At 39.5% G+C, this 21,280-nt stretch overlaps 1 long non-coding RNA gene across 2 annotated transcripts; it reads right to left on the reverse strand.

Moving 5' to 3' along the window:
• Positions 1-680: 680 nt before the first annotated feature.
• On the reverse strand, positions 681-17,431 carry LOC121971120. Of its 2 annotated transcripts, XR_006109075.1 has the most exons (3): positions 16,754-17,430; positions 16,605-16,678; positions 681-732 (listed from the first exon to the last, which is right to left on the reverse strand). It is a non-coding gene; the product is annotated as an uncharacterized LOC121971120 (long non-coding RNA). The 2 variants fall into 2 exon arrangements; XR_006109074.1 differs by lacking the exon at positions 681-732 and having other exon boundaries at positions 16,369-16,678; positions 16,754-17,431.
• Positions 17,432-21,280: the final 3,849 nt, after the last annotated feature.

The following is a 21,280-nucleotide window of genomic DNA, read 5'->3' on the forward strand; positions in this document are numbered from 1 at the left end:
ATAAATGTTGAACATAACTTTAACCCGCATATCTCAAGTAAAAAGATGGAAGTATCGAGTTCGAATCATATCCTCGAGCTCCCAAGTGGTCTCCTCGTCAGAATGATACTGTCATCCGACTTTCACCAGTCGAATAATCTTGTTCCGTAGCTGACGCTCTTTGTGGTCCAGAATTCGTACCAGAACCTCCTCGTAGGTAACATCAGGCTGAATGATAACTGATATATCTGACAGAACATGTGCTGGGTCGGGTACATATTTCCTCAGCATGGACACATGAAATACATCGTGAATGTCTGCCAGAGCTGGTGGTAGCGCCAGACGGTAAGTTACCGCTCCAATACTTTCCAAGATCTGAAAAGGCCCAATGTAACTGTAACGCCCCGCCCCTCCTACTAAGGAGACGGGGGTTACTTACACATACATATACATACCTACTTACTACAGCGGAAGTCTTATTTATAAAAGTTAGAAACATTTTTTTTTTCCTATATGAATCAACATGACTAATCACCTGGACATATAGAAATCACATAGCATACTTAACATGATTTGTAAGTCATAATGCCCAAACACAAAATTAAATGTCATGGAATCATAAAGCAGTAACATAACTAGGCATGGTTCTTATTAAACAAAAAGCAGGTCTTTCTCCTTTAGCCAGGACACTACCACACACATCCTTCCAGCCCCTCCTGCTGCTCCCCTAGTTCATCCATTCCTTGCCTTTATCTGTGGTACAAGAAAGTAAGCTGTGAGCACTCATGGCTCAGTAAGTTCCTTTCCTACTCACAAAAATCGTATGACATATATAAAAATCATAAGACATAACACATGAAGGCAATTCATTATATCATGCAGCATATCATAGCATATCATAACATAAGCGTAAGGTATCATGGCATAACATAACATAATCATCAATTTCACCCTGACATATCATAACATCATCATAAATATCATGGCATAATCATAAAGTATATGCAAGGTAAATTCCTAACCATGTATCATGAAAACATATGCAATATGTCCTTTGAAAACTTATACTATACATACTTAAACATAATCTTAACATGATTAGGGCCCTGGATTGTACCACATACATAAATGCGCGCGTCCTATGTAGGTCCAAGCTAGCAAGTCTTGAACCCTACAAGGCATACATACTAGGCCCGTTTCTTAGTCCATCGACCTAGGGGCACTTAGGAGTCCATCCCTAACGAGGCCCATTTCTTAGTCCATCGACCTCGCGGCGCTTATGGAGTCCACCCTTGGTACAAGCCATACATAAAGTAAAATAGCATGTTCTTACATATCATGGTTCTTATCTCTTCTTGTACATCGTGTCACTAATCATATCATACCATATAGACTTTTGGGCACACAGCTCATCTTAATGGTATGTAAAGATTAGGGCATATAACACATCATATATTTTATGCATAAATTGGGCACATAGCACATCATATATTTCATGCATAAATTGGGCACACAGCACATCATATATTTCATGCATAAATTTTGCACATAGCTTCATCATAAATAATACACACCATAGCATAAGGGTTTCCATCATGTATAGATCATAAGTGTGCATAATTAAACATAGAAGCATGGAAAACTAAAAATCATGGCATATAAGATACATGGAAAACATAATTCGATCTCTAACCCTAATGTCTCTTTGTAGCCGAACCATATAAGTTGGGTTTATGGTGAAAACTTCATCCCAACATGTGAACCCTTAGCAAGCATCACTTCTTATACCATAAGAACTATCATGAGCAAGTTTAGGTAGAGTTCTAGGTTACATAGACTTACAACTTATCATGGCCGAACCTTATCAAGCATGCATTGGGTTAAAGATTATCATTTAAGCTTATGAACCCTAAACAACTTCCATAGCAACCATTTCAAGGAATAATATGAGCATGGTTGAGTTAGGTTCTAAGTTTCCTAAGTCCTTCATCATGTATTGGCCGAAACTTGTAGAGTTTGAAATTAGGGTTCAAGTGCCCTAAAAAACATGAGAACCTTAAACAACCTTCATAGCAAATATATCAAGGAATAACGTGAACATAGTTGAGATAGGTTCTAAGTTCCTAAGCCCTAGATCTTGATGTGGCCGAAACATGTAGGGTTTAGAATTAGGGTTCAAGTGCCCTAAAAACATGAGAATCTTAAATAACTTTCATAGCAAAAATATCAAGAAATAACATGAGCATAGTTGAGTTAGGTTCTAGGTTCCCTAAGTCCTTCATCATGACATGGCCGAATACTATAGGATTAAAAATTTAGTTTCAAGTGTCCTAAAAGCATGAAGACCTTAAACAACTTTCATAGCATATATATCATGGAATAACATGAGCATTGTTGGGTTAGGTTCTAAGTTCCCTAAGCCCTAGATCTTGATGTGGCCGAAACATGTAGGGTTTAAAATTAGGGTTCGAGTGCCCTAAAAACATGAGAACCCTAAACAACTTTCATAGCAAAAATATTAAGGAATAACATGATCATAATTGAGTTAGGTTCTAGGTTTCCTAAGTTATACATCATGTAATGGCCGAATACTATAGGACTAAAAATTTGGGTTCAAGTGTCCTAAAAGTATGGAAATCTTAAACAACTTTCATAGCATATATATCAAGGAGTAACATGAGCATAGTTGAGTTAGGTTCTAAGTTCCTTAAGTCCTAAATCATGAAGTGGCCGAATGATATAGAGCATGAATTTAATTTCCATACAACAATAAACATGAGCCCACTAGATTAGCTACATAACATTTCATCAAGGAGATCATGAGCATCTTAGATTTTGCTTTAAATTCTCCTAGGCTTTTAAAAAAAAAACTACAAACATAACCGAACCTTCATGGACATAAATAGAGTTTAACTAAACATATAGTCATGGCATATCATAATAGTTTCATGACTTATCTTAAGGAGATCTTGGCATACTTAGTTTTAACTTAAAGTTCTCCTAGGCCCTTAGTTTTTACCATGGCCGAATACTCATGGATCTAGGTTTTATCAAACATTTTTAACATAGATAAGTCCTTACCATAAAATACATGCTACAAGAGAATTATTCAAACATATTAATCTAGATCCTTTCATTCTCTATATCCTTCCTTTGATCTTATCTTGGTTAGAATTCCTTCATGATGTTTCCTTGCTCTTTCTTTTTATATGCAACCGAATCTTCATAGCAAAATAAGAGCTATTGTACCATAGGTGAGGGGAACTTACATCCTTTCACTTGTGGTTTTCCTTAGAGAAAAAAAGGTGTTCTAGTGATAAGGAAGGTGGAAGTTTCTTCTTCTTGTATCTTCTCTTGTTTCCTTTGCTTGTAAGGGCTAGAACTTGAAGTTTCCTTCTCGGTAGTTAGCTTTCTTGGAGAAGAACTTAACTTAGAAATTGGTATGAGGAGAGGAAAGGAGTTTCTTGGTTCGGTGAGAATGGAGAAGGAAGAAGGAGGAAGAAGAAAATGAATTAAATCCCTTTGTTTTCTTCTCTAATCCTATTTATCCCTTGCCAATGAGACATGTCCCCATTCTTCCCCCCAACTCCTCTTTTCCCTCACTCCATTAATTCCCATGAAAATAGAGAGGGGAAGGGAATTAGTCAATCCTTCTTTTGCTTGCTCTCTTTTCTTAACCAAGAGGGAAAAAGGAGGTAAGCAACTTGGTTTTCTCTTGCTCTTTTGCTTAGTTTTCTTTTCTCCTTTAACTAAATTTTTCTTTCCTTTCATTCCAATTATTTTTTCTTATCCTAATGGTTATCATTCATAAATCTATCTCCATCATTTGTGGGAGGTTCAAGGTTCAATCCTTGACCTCACCTCTTCTTATTCTATATTTCTTCTTTTTGTTTTTATTTTCCTTTTTCTCTTATTCTTTTCATTTCTATGCTCTAAGGAAAAAAATAATATTCATACACCTATCTTATAATTTTGTGGGTGTTACAGTACCTCATACCTCATAAAAAGTTCATCCTCGAACTTAAAATAGCGATGTCAGGTTGTACCGGACTTTTGGCTGAGTGCATCGGCCACCTTGTTCGCCTTTCCGGGATGATAAAAGATTTCGCAATCGTAATCCTTGACTAGCTCGAGCCATCGGCGTTGTCTCATATTTAGGTCTTTTTGCGTGAAGAAGTATTTCAGACTCTGGTGGTCTGTATAAATCCTGCACGGGGCTCCATATAAATAATGCCTCCACGTTTTCAAAGCGAAGACCACAGCTGCTAGTTCCATATCGTGAATAGGGTAACTTCTTTCGTGCTCTTTGAGTTGTCTGGAGGCATAGGCGATGACTTTGCCGTCTTGCATGAGTACGGCTCCCAATCCTAATAAGGAAGCATCGCTATACATATCAAACCCTTTGTTGCTTTCTGGAAGAGTAAGGATCGGGGCACTGGTCAGCCTCCATTTTAGTTCAGTAAAACTCTTCTCGCATTCATCCGTCCATTCATACTTTTTATTTTTCTTGGTGAGATTCGTCATGGGGGCTGCGATTTTGGAGAAATCCTCTACGAACTTCCTGTAGTAGCCTGCCAATCCCAGAAAACTTCTGATTTAGCTGGCATTCTTTGGTCTGTTTAAGTTACTTACGACTTCAATCTTACTTGGATCTACCATGACTCCATCCTTGGAGATGACATGACCCAATAATATTACTTGATCTAGCCAGAACTCGCACTTGGAAAACTTTACATACAGTTGTTTCTCTCGGAGGATCTGCAGTACAATATTCAGATGTTCGGCATGTTCCTCTTGGGTTCTTGAATAGATGAGAATATCGTCGATGAAGACGATCACACATTTATCGAGATATGCCGCAAATACCCGATTCATCAAATCCATGAATACAGCAGGGGCATTTGTCACTCCGAAGGGCATAACCACGAACTCATAGTGTCCGTATCTTGTTCGAAAGGCTGTCTTGGGTATATCATCTTGTTTCACTTTCACTTGATGATAGCCGGACCTTAGGTCAATCTTTGAGAAGACAGTTGCTCCCTTCAATTGGTCGAACAGATCGTCGATCCGCGGAAGGGGGTATCTGTTCTTGATCGTTGCGTTATTTAATGCTCAGTAATCTATACACATTCGCATAGATCCATCCTTATTTTTCACAAACAGTACTGGAGCTCCCCACGGAGAGTGACTGGGGTGAATAAGTCCCTTGTCGAGCAACTCCCGTATCTGTTCTTGAAGTTCCTTCAACTCAGTGGGCGCCATCCGGTAAGGTGCTTTAGAAATCGGTTTGGTACCCGGAACTACTTCAATCGTAAATTCTATTTCCCTGTCGGGTGCTAATCCCGGTAGTTCATCAGGAAATACTTCCGGATAGTTACATACTACCCTGACCTCTTCTAGCTTCTGACTTCCGGTTTGTTTTGTATCAACTACGTGTGCTAGAAATCCAGTACATCCTTTGTCCAACATACTCTGTGCCTCTATAGCTGATAAGAATCTTTCAGGTTCTTTCCCAGATTCCCCAATAAATTCAAACATCGGTTCAGCTTCAGGTCGGAAGACTACTTTCTTGTTACGACACTCGATTGAGGTGCCGTACTTGCCCAAGAAATCCATGCCCAGTATAATGTCATAATCCCGCATGTCAAGTACTATCAGATCGCAGTAGAGTTCTCTGTCTGTGATTCGGATAGGTACGGCCCGCAGCATATGATCCGATGGCATAACTTCCCCGGATGGTAGGGTTGTTAAGAACGTGATATTTAGTGTCTGGGGCGGTATGTCTAATCTCTTGGTAAATGATGCTGAGACGAACGAGTGTGTCGCCCCCGTATCAAACAATACTAAAGCATACTGACTGAAAATAGGTAGCTGACCTGTAACGACAGTAGAGGCGCTTGCCACATCCTCATTAGTAAGCGAGAAAATCCTGGCGTTCGTTGTAGTTGGTGGAGCTTCCAATCTCCCTTGGCTAAACGGTGTTCCCTCAATAGTAGTTTGCATCTGATGTAGTTGTGAGGGGATATTCTTGTTTTGGTTGCTCTGCTAGGGTGGTGCCTGGAACTGGTTGGTGTAGTCTCTGGCCAGATGTCCTTCTCCTCCGCAATTATAGCACCTTCTGGTACCCTTATGACATACTCCGGAATGCAGCTTTCCGCAAATAGCGCACTGGGGGTACCTTGGTTGCTTATTCACTGAGCCACCTTTTACATTGTACCATTGTTTCCTTTTCCCAGTGGAGGTCCCTGTCCAGCTTGTCTTATTGTTTGAGGATTTCTGTCCTTCGGTTTGGACCTGACTCTTATTTCTGTTCATTACATTCTGATAATGTTCCGTGATGAGAGCACTGCTGACCAATTCCTCTGTAGTCTGAGGTCTATTAACTCCGCCGGCCACGTTCAGTGCTATTTCGGGTCGAAGCATCTTCAACATCAGTCTGACCCTTTCTCTTTCTGTATGAACCAATTCTGGACATAGGCGTGCCAAACGGTTGAAGCGTTTTACTGCTTCGTTCACTGATAGGTCACCTTGCCGAAACTCGGTGAACTCGTCATAGTGTCGGTTCTTCACTTGCATATGGAAGAACTCCTCGAAGAACTCTGTCTCGAAGTCTGTCCAGTTCATCAGATTGACCTATCTTTTTGCTTTCACTCTTTCCCACCACATTCTCGCGTCTCCGGAAAAACAGAAAGATACACACTTGATCTTCTCCGATAAGGGCCAGTCCAGCAGTTCCACTATGTTTTCTACTGTCTTGAACCAGGCCTGGGCATCCCATGGCTCGCAAGTACCTGAGAAGTTTTCCGGTTTCAGCCTCAGCCATTGTATTAAATAGGACTCCTGTCGAACCACCGGGGCAGGGGCTACCGGTGGTACTGGTGCAACTATTGGCACGACGGGCACCGCATTCTGATTTGCTGGCGGTGTTGCAGGAGTTCCTTGTTGGCCCATTAACGAAGTGATCAATTGTTGTTGCTCCGTGATCTGACGCTGGAGATCAGTGACTACCTGGGTCAGATCTGGTAGAGTCGGTGTCTCGTCTGTTCGGGTAGTACATCTCCTAGCCATGCTTATCTTCATTAAATAACAATAAATTATCGTTATTCCTATTTGTTTGCAAAAAAGGTTAGTACTATTCCTATCCTACCATCATGCATACCTAACTAAATAACGAACATAAATAAACATGCATAATATTAAAGCATCATAAAACAACAACAACAAATTAAATTAAGCACATAAATTCTTACTTGGAGCGGCAGGATGGAGGCTTGACATGTGTGTAGTGAATTGGCTAAACCTGGCTCTGATACCAAACTATAACGCCCCGCCCCTCCTGTTAAGGAGACGGGGGTTACTTACACATACATATACATACCTACTTACTACAGCGGAAGTCTTATTTATAAAAATTAGAAACATTTCTTTTTTTTTTCCTATATGAATCAACATGACTAATCACCTGGACATATAGAAATCACATATCATACTTAACATGATTTGTAAGTCATAATGCCCAAACACAAAATTAAATGTCATGGAATCATAAAGTAGTAACATAACTAGGCATGGTTCTTATTAAACAAAAAGCAGGTCTTTCTCCTTTAGCTAGGACACTACCACACACATCCTTCCAGCCCCTACCTGTTGCTCCCCTAGTTCATCCATTCATTGCCTTTATCTGTGGTACAAGAAAGTAAGCTATGAGCACTCATGGCTCAGTAAGTTCCTTTCCTACTCACAAAAACCGTATGACATATATAAAAATCACAAGACATAACACATGAAGGCAATTCATTATATCATGCAGCATATCATAGCATATCATAACATAAGCGTAAGGTATCATGGCATAACATAACATAATCATCAATTTCACCCTGACATATCATAACATCATCATAAATATCATGGCATAATCATAAGGTATATGCAAGGTAAATTCCTAACCATGTATCATGAAAACATATGCAATATGTCCTTTGAAAACTTATACTATACATACTTAAACATAATCTTAACATGATTAGGGCCCTGGCTTGTACCACATACATAAATGTGCGCGTCCTATGTAGGTCCAAGGTAGCAAGTCTTGAACCCTACAAGGCATACATACTAGGCCCGTTTCTTAGTCCATCGACCTAGGGGCACTTAGGAGCTCATCCCTAACGAGGCCCGTTTCTTAGTCCATCGACCCCGGGGCGCTTATGGAGCTCACCCTTGGTACAAGCCATACATAAAGTAAAATAGCATGTTCTTACATATCATGGTTCTTATCTCTTCTTGTGCATCGTGTAACTTATCATATCATACCATATAGATTTTTGGGCACACAACACATCTTAATGGTATGTAAAGATTTGGGCACACAGCACATCATATATTTTATGCATAAATTGGGCACACAGCACATCATATATTTCATGCATAAATTGGGCACACAGCACATCATATATTTCATGCATAAATTTTGCACATAGCTTCATCATAAATAATACACACCATAGCATAAGGGTTTCCATCATGTATAGATCATAAGTGTACATAATTAAATATAGAAGCATGGAAAACTTAAAATCATGGCATATAAGATACATGGAAAACATAATTCGATCTCTAACCCTAATGTCTCTTTGTAGCCGAACCATATAAGTTGGGTTTATGGTGAAAACTTCATCCCAACATGTGAACCCTAAGCAAGCATCACTTCTTATACCATAAGAACTATCATGAGCAAGTTTAGGTAGAGTTCTAGGTTACTTAGACTTACAACTTATCAAGGCCGAACCTTATCAAGCATGCATTGGGTTAAATACTATTATTCAAGCTTGTGAACCCTAAACAACTTCCATAGCAACCATTTCAAGGAATAATATGAGCATGATTGAATTAGGTTCTAAGTTTCATAAGTCCTTCATCATGTATTGGCCGAAACTTGTAGAGTTTGAAATTAGGGTTCAAGTGCCCTAAAAAACATGAGAACCTTAAACAACCTTCATAGCAAATATATCAAGGAATAACGTGAACATAGTTGAGCTAGGTTCTAAGTTCCCTAAGCTCTAGATCTTGATGTGGCCGAAACATGTAGGGTTTAGAATTAGGGTTCAAGTGCCCTAAAAGCATGAGAATCTTAAATAACTTTCATAGCAAAAATATCAAGAAATAACATGAGCATAGTTGAGTTAGGTTCTAGGTTCCCTAAGTCCTTCATCATGACATGGACGAATACTATAGGATTAAAAATTTAGGTTCAAGTGTCCTACAAGCATGAAGACCTTAAACAACTTTCATAGCATATATATCAAGGAATAACAAGAGCATAGTTGGGTTAGGTTCTAAGTTCCCTAAGCCCTAGATCTTGATGTGGCCGAAACATGTAGGGTTTAAAATTAGGGTTCGAGTGCCCTAAAAACATGAGAACCCTAAGCAACTTTCATAGCAAAAATATTAAGGAATAACATGATCATAATTGAGTTAGGTTCTAGGTTTCCTAAGTTATACATCATGTAATGGCCGAATACTATAGGACTAAAAATTTGGGTTCAAGTGTCCTAAAAGAATGGAAATCTTAAACAACTTTCATAGCATATATATCAAGGAGTAACATGAGCATAGTTGAGTTAGGTTCTAAGTTCCTTAAGTCCTAAATCATGAAGTGGCCGAATGATATAGAGCATGAATTTAATTTCCATACAACAATAAACATGAGCCCACTAGATTAGCTACATAACATTTCATCAAGGAGATCATGAGCATCTTAGATTTTGCTTTAAATTCTCCTAGGCTTTTAAAAAAAAAAACTCCAAACATAACCGAACCTTCATGGACATAAATAGAGTTTAACTAAACATATAATCATGGCATATCATAATAGTTTCATGACTTATCTTAAGGAGATCTTGGCATACTTAGTTTTAACTTAAAGTTCTCCTAGGCCCTTAGTTTTTACCATGACAGAATACTCATGGATCTAGGTTTTATCAAACATTTTTAACATAGATAAGTCTTTACCATAAAATACATGCTACAAGAGAATTATTCAAACATATTAATCTAGATCCTTTCATTCTCTATATCCTTCCTTTGATCTTATCTTGGTTAGAATTCCTTCATGATGTTTCCTTGCTCTTTCTTTTTATATGCAACCGAATCTTCATAGCAAAATAAGAGCTATTGTACCATAGGTGAGGGGAACTTACATCCTTTCGCTTGTGGTTTTCCTTAGAGAAAAAAAGGTGTTCTAGTGATAAGGAAGGTGGAAGCTTCTTCTTCTTGTATCTTCTCTTGTTTCCTTTGCTTGTAAGGGCTAGAACTTGAAGTTTCCTTCTCGGTAGTTAGCTTTCTTGGAGAAGAACTTAACTTAGAAATTGGTATGAGGAGAGGAAAGGAGTTTCTTGGTTCGGTGAGAATGGAGAAGGAAGGAGGAAGAAGAAAATGAATTAAATCCCTTTGTTTTCTTCTCTAATCCTATTTATCCATTGCCAATGAGACATGTCCCCATTCTTCCCCCCAACTCCTCTTTTCCCTCACTCCATTAATTCCCACGAAAATAGAGAGGGGAAGGGAAGTAGTCAATCCTTCTTTTGCTTGCTCTCTTTTCTTAACCAAGAGGGAAAAAGAAGGTAAGCAACTTGGTTTTCTCTTGCTCTTTTGCTTAGTTTTCTTTTCTCATTTAACTAAATTTTTCTTTCCTTTCATTCCAATTATTTCTTCTTATCCTAATGGTTATCATTCATAAATCTATCTCCATCATTTGTGGGAGGTTCAAGGTTCAATCCTTGACCTCACCTCTTCTTATTTCTATATTTCTTCTTTTTGTTTTTATTTTGCTTTTTCTCTTATTCTTTTCATTTCTATGCTCTAAGGAAAAAAATAATATTCATACACCTATCTTATAATTTCGTGGGTGTTACAGTATCGTGGAGCTAGTTTACCTCGTAGACCAAATCTCTTCACCTCTTTCTTGGGTGAGACTCTCAAAAATACATGGTCGCCAGTAGAGAACTCCAGGGGTCTACGTCTCCGATCTGCATAACTCTTCTGGCGGTCCTGCGCCTCAGACATCCTCCGTCTGATAGTACGGACCAACTCTCCTCCTGTTGAGCTCTCTAAGGTCCTAGCAGCTGGGCCTCCCCAACCTCCTCCCAGAGGGTGGGTGTCCGACAAGGTCTACCATACAACGCTTAAAACGGTGCCATCTAGATAGCCGAATGATAGTTGTTGTTGTAGGAGAACTCTACTAATGGCAAGTGGTCCTCCCAACTGCCTCCGAAATCCATAACATAAGACGTCAGCAAGTCCTCTAATGTCTGGATGGTCCGCTCTGACTGTTCATCTGTCTGTGGATGGAATACTGTACTGAAACGAAGTTGTGTACCCAAGGCCTACTGCAGACTCTGCCAGAATCGGGACATGAACCGTGGGTCTCTATCTGATATAATGCTCAAAGGAACACCATGCAATCTGATGATCTCCCAACAATATAGCTTTACCAATCGATCTAGCGAATCAATCTTCCGGATCGCTAAGAAATATGTCGATTTGGTTAATAAATCAACGATTAACCAAATCGTGTCATGGTCTCATACTGTCCTAGGTAATCCTAACACAAAATCCATAGTGATGTGCTCCCATTTTCATTCCGAAATGGGAATCCTCTGAAGTAAATCGGCAAGTCTCTGGTGCACAACCTTCACCTGTAGACAGACTTGACATCTAGCTACAAACTGCATGATGTCTTTCTTCATGTCGTTTCACCAATAGGAACGCCTCAAATCTTGATACATGCGAGTTCCACCTAGGTGGATAGCAAAATGGGAGCGATGAGCCTCCTGCAGTAACTCGTCCATAACTGGGTGAGCTTGAGTTACGCATAACCTGCCTCGGAAATAAATAATACCCTCGTCATCTCGAGTGAACTCTATATGCTTCCCGGAAGCTATCTGGCTGCCAATGAATAGTAAGCGCTGATCACCGGTGTGGGCCTCTCGGATCCTCATCCCGATAGACGACTGAGTAATCATGGTAACTAGAATACTCTGCTCTATCTGTCCCTGCTCCTCAAGGCCTAATTCATAGAAACCTTGAATCAAGTCCGTGACCAAAACTTGGTGACATGCTAAAGTCCCTCTAGACTTCCGGCTAAGTGCATCGGCAACCACATTAGCTTTCCCTAGGTGGTAGCTAATGGTACAATCATAATCCTTCAGGAACTCTATCCATCTCCTCTGTCAGATATTGAGTTCCTTCTGAGTGAAAAATATTTGAGACTCTTATAATCAGTGAGAATCTAAAATGTAATACCATAAAGATGATGCCATCAAATTTTCAAAGCAAAGATAATAGCGGCTAGCTCCAAATCATGTACTGGATAGTTTTCTCATGCTCCTTCAACTGACGAGAAGCATAGGATACTACCCAGCCGTGTTGCATCAAAACATCGCCCAAACCCTGTAGAGAAGCATCGGTGTAGAACACGAATTCATCCTCTCCTGAGGCCAAAACCAGAATTGCTACCGACACTAATCTCCGCTTCAGCTTCTGGAAGCTGGTCTCGCAAGCTTCTGACCACGTGAACTTCACACATTTTCTAGTCAGGTGTATCAGTGACATAGCAATGCGAGAGAAACCCTCAACGAACCGTTTGTAATATCCGGTCAATCCCAAGAAACTACGGATCTCTTGAACTAATTTCGATTGCTCCTAGTTGGTGACAGTCTTGATCTTATGAGGGTCTACGAAAATACCTCGGCTATAAACCACGTGTCCCAGAAAATCAACTGAGGATAGCCAAAAAGCACATTTGCTGAACTTCGCATATAGACGACGTTGTCGAAGAGTCTTCAAGACTATACGAAGATGTTGTGCATATTCCTCCTCGAAACGCGAGTAGATCAAAATATCTTCGATGAAAACAATAACAAACTGATCAAGATACTCCAGAAAGATGCGGTTCATCAAATCCATAAATACTGTTGGAACATTGGTAAGCTCAAATGGCATTACCAAAAACTCATAATGTCCGTATCTGGTGCGGAATGCTGTCTTTTGAACATTAGAATCTTTGACTCTTAGCTGATGATATCTAGATGATCCTAGAATACACTGATGTACCTCTGACCTGATCAAACAAATCCTCGATTCGTGGTAAGGGGTATTTATTTTTTATGGTAATTGCATTCAGTTGTCTATAATCGATGCACAACCTCCGAATATCATCCTTTATCTTGACGAACAATACCGGAGAATCCCACGGAGATATGCTAGGGCGAATAAATCTCCTATCCAATAACTCTTGGAGTTGGACCTTTAGCTCATCCAACTCTTTCGGTGCCATATGGTAAGGAGCTTTCGATGCTGGTGCGGTTCCCAGAATCAGATCAATAGCAAGCTCCACTTGCCTTCGGGGAGGCAAGCCTGGTAGCTCATCTGGAAATACATCCAGATACTCTCGGACTACTGGAACATCTAAGAGCTGAAAACTACTGCTGTCGTCAGTATTAATTAACGACAATAGAAATCTCTGACAGCCATGCGACAATAGTTTATGAGTCTGAATCACAAAAATGGTCGATATACTGTCATCCCTGATGTCAATGAAATCTCATGAGGGTTGGTTCGGAGGTCAGAATGTGACCACCCTCGTCTGGAAATCAACCGTGGCATGATATGCTAAGAGTCAATCCATGACAAGGATAATGTTGAACTCAACCATTTCCAGTACTAATAAATCTACAATGAGTATATGGTTGTCGAAGTCTAATGGGCATACTCTGACCTCCTGAGTGATGTTCAATGTATCACTGGACGGCAGGGCGACAGTTAGTCTTCGCGATCTAAGGATAAGTAGTCTACCAATCTCCCTCATAAATGCTCGAGAAATAAAAGAATGCGAACTACCAATATCAATTAGCATATCATCGGAAAATGCATAAAATAAAACTCTACCACGAAAAATGGATCCGTCAGCCCACTGTGCATCCTCTTTGGTAACCACGTGAATTCGTCCAGTCTCTGGTGGGGGTGGAGGTGGTAGCGCTGCCAAAGGCTGCTGCGCCTGAGCCTTAGCCTGCCACTGAGGCGGTGCCGGATACTGAGCCAGAAATGGATAGGAGGACTGCGACTGATACTGAACCTATTGCTGGGGATGTGGCTGGTACTGCACTAGGGGCTGAGGCTGCGACTGGTACTAAACCAGTGGCTGGGGCCACAGCTGATACTGCCCCTGCATCAGATACTGAGGTCTCGAGACAGGACTCTGTGATACTGTAAAAGCACTGGAGTGCTCCTGTCCATGCATGTCATATGCAGCTACTACAGGGGGACCTATCCTCTGCTGACGGTGCGAAGATTAGGCTTTCTGCCCTCGTCACTGAGTCTAACTGATCTATCCTCCCTAAACTGAATCCCAGGAAGTCACATGCTGAGCCTTCAGTGAACAATCTCGGCTCATGTGCTTAGGCAATTTGCAATAATAGCAAACTGACAGTCCTAGGAAGCAGACTGATGTGATGTGATCTCTGGACCCACATCGGGTGCAGTGAATGTCACTGGCGAGCTATTTCCGATTGTGCTGAGGAGGCCAGAAACGTCTGGATGTGATGTGATCTCTGGACCCGACCGACTACGGCCACTCTACTGTTGTCCAGTAGCCTATGGCTGTTGGGTCTGTCCTAAAGTTCGATTTGTATGCCCCCTTTTCTTGTCTACATTAGTTCTCTGCTTAGCAGACTCGATCATAAGGGCTCTATCCAATACCTCAATGTAAGATGCCCATCCAGTCCCTGGACAAATTGAAGCATACATGACCTATCCTCAACAACTAACTCTGGACAAAATCTGGCTAACCATTAAATTCAGTATTATATTCTGTCACTGTCGGTTGTTTTGCCGAACACTTAGAAAATCCTAATGATGTGTCATCTGATATAACTATGGAAAGTACTGGCTCGCAAAAGCCTCTCTAAATCTCGCCCAGGTGATATGTTGCTCGCCTATGATCGAGCGCTGCGTGTCCCACTAGATATTAGCCTCGTCTCGTAAATGGAAAGTAGCCAGCTATGCCTTCTCCCAATCGGAGCAAGCCATATAGAAGAAAGCTCACTCCAAGGTCTCTATCCAAGACTGAGCCACACTCGGATCAGTCTCTCTGCAGAATAGCATGAATCAGCTTTTCACCGACTCTGCCAAAGATAGGATTCGGGCTCGTGCCGCAATCATATCAGTAGGGTGAGTAGGGATCGCCGCGGGAACTGGCAGAACCACTGGAGCTGGTACTACAAGTGGTATCGCTGGATAGGCCGGGGAAGGTACCCCTTGTGTTGCTGCATAAGCCGGGGTAGGTACCGCTGGTGGCACTATAGGCAAAATATAGATAGGAGTGGCTGGAGGTACGGTAGGTGATGGTACCAGATAAGGAGCAACTAGTACTGCTGGTGCAGGTGCCGGGTATGCAGTAGCAGGCACTGCTGGTGGTACAGTGAATACTATAGGGGTGGATTCGACGGGTACAGTCGAAGTAGGTACCTCTGGAGTAGGCACCGTTGGAATTCGAAAGCCCGACGCAGCCGCAGTACGATGAGGAATCTGTCCCTGACTGATAGGCTCGATCCCAACATACCTCTCTGGCAACTACGTCGCCAGAGATTCCAACGCTCTCTTACGTGGTCATCCTGCGTCACGTCTCAGTGCGGGAACACATGTAACTCATTTCATATCTGTTAAATTATTACCAGGTATTACTATGGGTACCAAAATTATAAAATCAATCATCATATATATTTGTCGTATGGAGATGTTCTGTCGCTGCCAAGTCCCCAATTATGATCTCGTCAAAGAATACCTTAGAATTTTGAAATATGAAAATCAATGGAAATCCATACAAATCCAAAAATACCCAGATTGGCTTGCAAAACCCAACTCTGATACCAAGTAAATTGTCATGACCCGAGGGAGTCCATGGCAGAGGATATTTGGCAACATCTCCCATGTACGGGTGACGATCTAAAACTTGACTACATAGCCCTTAGGGCCCCTCACAATCCTCGATTAACACGGTCGAAACATATACAATAATATAAACAAACAATCCATGCAGTTTATAATAAATTATCCTCCGGCTGACTACACAACACGCAGTTTATTATACAACCTACTACACTACTCGAGGAAAGAATCAAAAAGGACATACACATAAATGCACAACAGATAAAAAAATAGGTATGCTACGGGTATCAAGTAGTGACATACCAAGCAGATATCAGCATAACTATTACTACTAGTTATAACTCACTAAGCATATCCGAATGACAATATCAAAAAGATAAGTCAAAAATATTCGCCTAAAAAATGGAGATCGTATCCAAAATAGATTGCACGTCGAGACGCTCGTCACGATTCAAAGTCTTGCTATCACATAATGTATTTAATTAATTACATATGTAGCGAATAGCTAAATAAAATTTTCAATCTAATTAGGGAAAACCCTAATCAACATAATTAACCAAATTCATCATTCCAATTAGATTTAACTCAATCCACAACAATTCAATGATCCTATTAACGATCCTACTACCATCTATATCAATTAAACCATATAACCATCCTGAATCAACTCCTAAACTCACCTAAATCCGTAGCACAACCACTTGACCCACTGTTGGAGGAGGTTGAAGCCGATCAAATGCCCCAAAATCAGCACCTAGCATAGACCCAATGCTCAACTTAGTAATCCCTCAATCAATTACAAAAATCAGTTGCTAAAGTTGGTGATTACCTATAATATGGTAGTAAGGCAGCAGAGCACACCTTATGACCAGTGGAGAGGGAGCTCAGCAGGATGAGGTAGTGTCGTGACGATTGCTGGCCGCCTGGAATGCCAGCTACCACTGAGATCCAGTGTCGGTGACCACAATTCAACTATAGCGAAGGAAGATGGTGCGATGGTGGATAGAACTACTAGGGATCTACTACTGACAAGCCCTCGGGCAACACCATCCAGTGCTCTGATTCTGTCCTAGGCCAGAGGAAGAGTAACTCTAGTCTTCCTTGCGTCGTTTCCCCCTTCTTTCCGGCACCGGTAGCGCCTAGTGATCAACGGATCCAGAGCTAGGCACGACGTCGATGTTGCTTTGCGCGAGGAGATCACGGGAGTGGTTGTCCTCCGCTCCCTTCGTGGCCGCGTTTAATCCTCGCGAGTAGCCGATGGTGGTGTGTGTCGGCGTTGAAGAAATCAGTGAAGAGGGGAAGTAGGGGTGTCGGCACAGAGAAGAAAGAAGATGGAGACGCGAGGGAGAAGACTCAAGGCTTTTCCTTGGCTGATGGGTTTTATTCGTGAGGAAGGAGAAGCGTCGACGAGTTGGGGAAGATGAAGAGCTCGGCGCCACATGAGAGGGGAGAAGGGAGATGGGTTTGACGGTGAGAATGGTTAGGGCATGGGTGAGAAAAGAAAGGAAATTTTTATAACCTAGGTTCTTTAATTAAACCCTAAGTTAAATTCCTCAATCAACTCTTATCTTTGGGTATTTTAAATAGGCTTTCCTCACGCTCATAAATTTATCCCCTTAATATATGACATACAAGGTCCGATTAAACCTCAAAAAATTTCTAAAAATTCCATTAAGATTATTCCTCAAAGAATCTTTTTATTTAATTATTATTTGGATACCGTATTTTACATGGATGTTGGGCGCCAAGTAAATCTCGTGAGTCTTTCATTCTTTGTTGTTTATTTTGTATATTCCGTTGCTACTAATATGATAGATCGAACAAACTACAAAATGAGTACAAAAGATAGATCGATATTCATCCCCCTCTATCGATCACATCGATCCTACAGGTTGAAGGATGTTAAAGTAATTTAAGATATCTATACTAATGCTTGAATACTACTTAAAAATTCATAGATTTCACTTATTCTTTTGTTTGTTAAATAATTATAGTTGTGTTTATTTGTAATATATTAAAGATAAATTTATAGAAATGAAAGAGAAAAAATGAGACCAAGATGTGGCCAACCTCATATCAGTACTAAGAATTTGAGATGACAGATTTCTAACTTTTATGGGAGGAAGGCTATTATGCATTGATAAGAAATATCTTTCTTACATGTGTCTTAGGCAACATTTTCATGGATGGGAAACTAATCAATGCATATATTTCAATACTCTTTAGGGAAACATCCTCATCTGATAGGGTATATAAGTAATCTATTTCTTACTCATTCAGATTCAGGTTAAGAATTTTTCTTTCATATGATAACTTATATTATGTTTGTGATATTAGTGCACTAATTTATGAATATATTTTAAATTTTACAATCATCATATCAACACATATGGGAAATAGCTTTATACCTAATTAAAACTAATCCGGCTAATTGACAAGTTAGTTGTATTTTTATACCTTTGAATAAGCATAGTCACACATTATTCTAAACACTTCCTATGTAAATAAGAATGTTAGAGCAAACTGTTGATATAATTTGTACTAATGATATAACTCAGATTTTAATGAATGATAAGTAGATTAACGTTAGAGTGTTTTGTAGTCTAATTACTTTATCAAGTGTGTGAGTTGACGGGTCTAAAGGACCTGACACCAGGCTAAAATCCAACTAGATCTACAGGACCTGATAGTTGGTACGAAGTCTAGATAGGCTCGCGGGATCCGATATCTGGCAGGAAGTCTAGTTGGATTCGCGACTTCAACTATGGCGGACCTGAACAAATATAGTTTGATTTAAAGTTAAGGGTTATGGTCAAGGTTAGGTTGACTAATTATAATGGATCAATTTTGTATTATGTTGTTGGTCTAGGAATATCAGCTATAGTGTGTAGCTATAGTGTGTTGCTGCTCTTGCTCAGATTAGCAATAAAATGGTCTCGCATGTTATAGTGTGATTCTGGTTTGGAAAGACTAACAACACTGGTCTCGCATGTTATAGTGTGATACTAGTTTGGAAAGACTAACAACACGTTTGTAGTGTCCGAAATCAAATTACTTTAATTAAGCATATTTATTTAATTATTTCATATTTAATTAAGAATGGATTAATTTAAATAGATAAATTTAGTTAATTTAATTAAGTTAGCTATATTTATAGAATTTGAATTGATCAATTATATTAAGAAAATAGTTGAATATAAATATATATAAAATTTATTTTATATTCAAATGTGTAAATAAAAATTTAAATGACTTAGTAAGTATATAAAAATTTATATAACCAATGTATATAAATTTTTATAAATTTAGTATCTATATAAAAATTTATATAACGTATAGATATAAATTTTTATATAAAAAATTTATATGACTTAGTGTAATAAAAATTTATATGACTTAGTATAAAAGTTCATATAACTTAATTATTATGGTGGAAAGGTTGAAAGTTGGATAAGTCATGACAAAATCTATTTAATGCATTCCTCTCTACTTCCGAAAACCCTAAAACCCTCTCCCGTCAGCTCTAAGCTTCATCTTTCCCCATTGTTTTCTTCCATCGGTTCTAGAGCTCCAAGCAAAGGCAAAGAAGAAGTTGGTAGCTAAAAATTGAAGTCATGTTCTCTATCTTGTACATGCATTGGTTGGTTTTGTAATTTGGAGGAATTTGGATCTTATAGTTTGATGTTCTTTGCTATTTTTGAGAGGATGATGCCAAAGTTTAGGTTCTTTCTTTATGCTCCAAATGATTTGTATAGATGGTGGATTTTAGATTCTATAGGGAGAAGTTTAAATTATATTTTTATAGTTCATTATTCATGGTGTTACACTACATTTGCTTCATGTTTTCTATTTGGTTTCCATTAGAAATTAGAGAACTTCGTATGCTCAAATTGTTGTGTAGAACTTCCAAGTTTTAGATTTTATAAGAGTAGTTTTTAATCACTATTTTAGGGGTTATTCATCATGATGTTACACTACAATTTGCTTCATGTTTTGCTATTTGTTTATGTTGGATCGTAAAGTTTACTAGAGGGGAGTGAATAACGATCATTGAAAATCATAAATTGAGTTGAGTAAGCAGTGGAAGCAAAAAAATAAGAACAATGCTAACACACCAAGTTTTTTACTTTGTTCGGAGCCTTTGTCGACTCCTACTCCAAGGTCTGCACTCGTCGAGTGCTTTTGTTGGGCAATCCACTAATTGTTCATAAAAAGATTTAGTACGAGAACTATAAAACTGAATTACCGACAATAAGAAAATTAAAACGTAGTCGCAGTTGGTCGGAGGAGCTTCGCAGCGTTGCAGGTGTCACGCCCCAGGTAATCCCTGCCAAAGAAAATTTCGGCAGCATCTCCCCTGTATGGGTGACAATATAAAATTTCCTAAAATGCCCTCAGAGCCACATATACCTCAGCCAACACGGCTGGAACAATAATAATATATAACAGTACAAATATGGAAAACATCCATGTAGTTTACTAGTAACAACTAAACATAAGCAGAGATAAGGAAATCATCGCAAAAATCCTACTCAACTACACCCATAAAATACAAATCCGATATCCTACTCAACTACACTCATAAAGCACGAATCCGATATCCTATTCAACTATAACCATAAAACACAAAACTCCATCATACATTTGAATGAAAACCCATCGTCAAATAACAAAATGTACAAGATCCAAATGTCAAGCTATAAATCTAAAAAACATAGTCTAACACAATAAGTAAAACTGAAACTGTGCGAACTCGTCGCGATGTGCAGTGGTGGGGGACTAGTAACTGGAACCTCCTGAATAACCTCAACCTGAAAATAGTAATAACGGGGTGTGAGTCTAACACTCAACGAATACCTATTTGACATGCATAGTAAACTATAACAAATAGCAATAACTATGCGTACAGTCTCCTGATATAACATATAGAAAGTGTAAAACTGTAAGATATGGAGTAACTGTACTAACCAAAACTTGGTTATAGGGATATCAAAGTCGTCAGACCCAAAGTATCATAAATCCTGTATGCATATCAATATATACATCCATCCATCCAATATGCAGCATATAAAGTGCAATCCTGTATGCATGTCAAACATATGCATCCATCCAATATGCAGCATATAAAGTGCAATCATGTGTGCATGTCAAACAATGCATCAATCCAATATGTAGCATATAAAGTGCAGCAAACATAAGCAATAAATGCAAATAATGCATATGATGTCAAAAACATGTCCTGGTCACCCCTGGCGCCAGTCAGCCATCTCAGACATGATGGTGAGACCGAGTGGGTAGGGTTGTGACAACCGTGTACTCTGCCATCACTGCTCCTAAGCGACCGAGTGGACGGGAT

This window comes from Zingiber officinale, chromosome 1B, assembly GCF_018446385.1.
Source record: "Zingiber officinale cultivar Zhangliang chromosome 1B, Zo_v1.1, whole genome shotgun sequence".
NCBI lineage: Eukaryota > Viridiplantae > Streptophyta > Magnoliopsida > Zingiberales > Zingiberaceae > Zingiber > Zingiber officinale.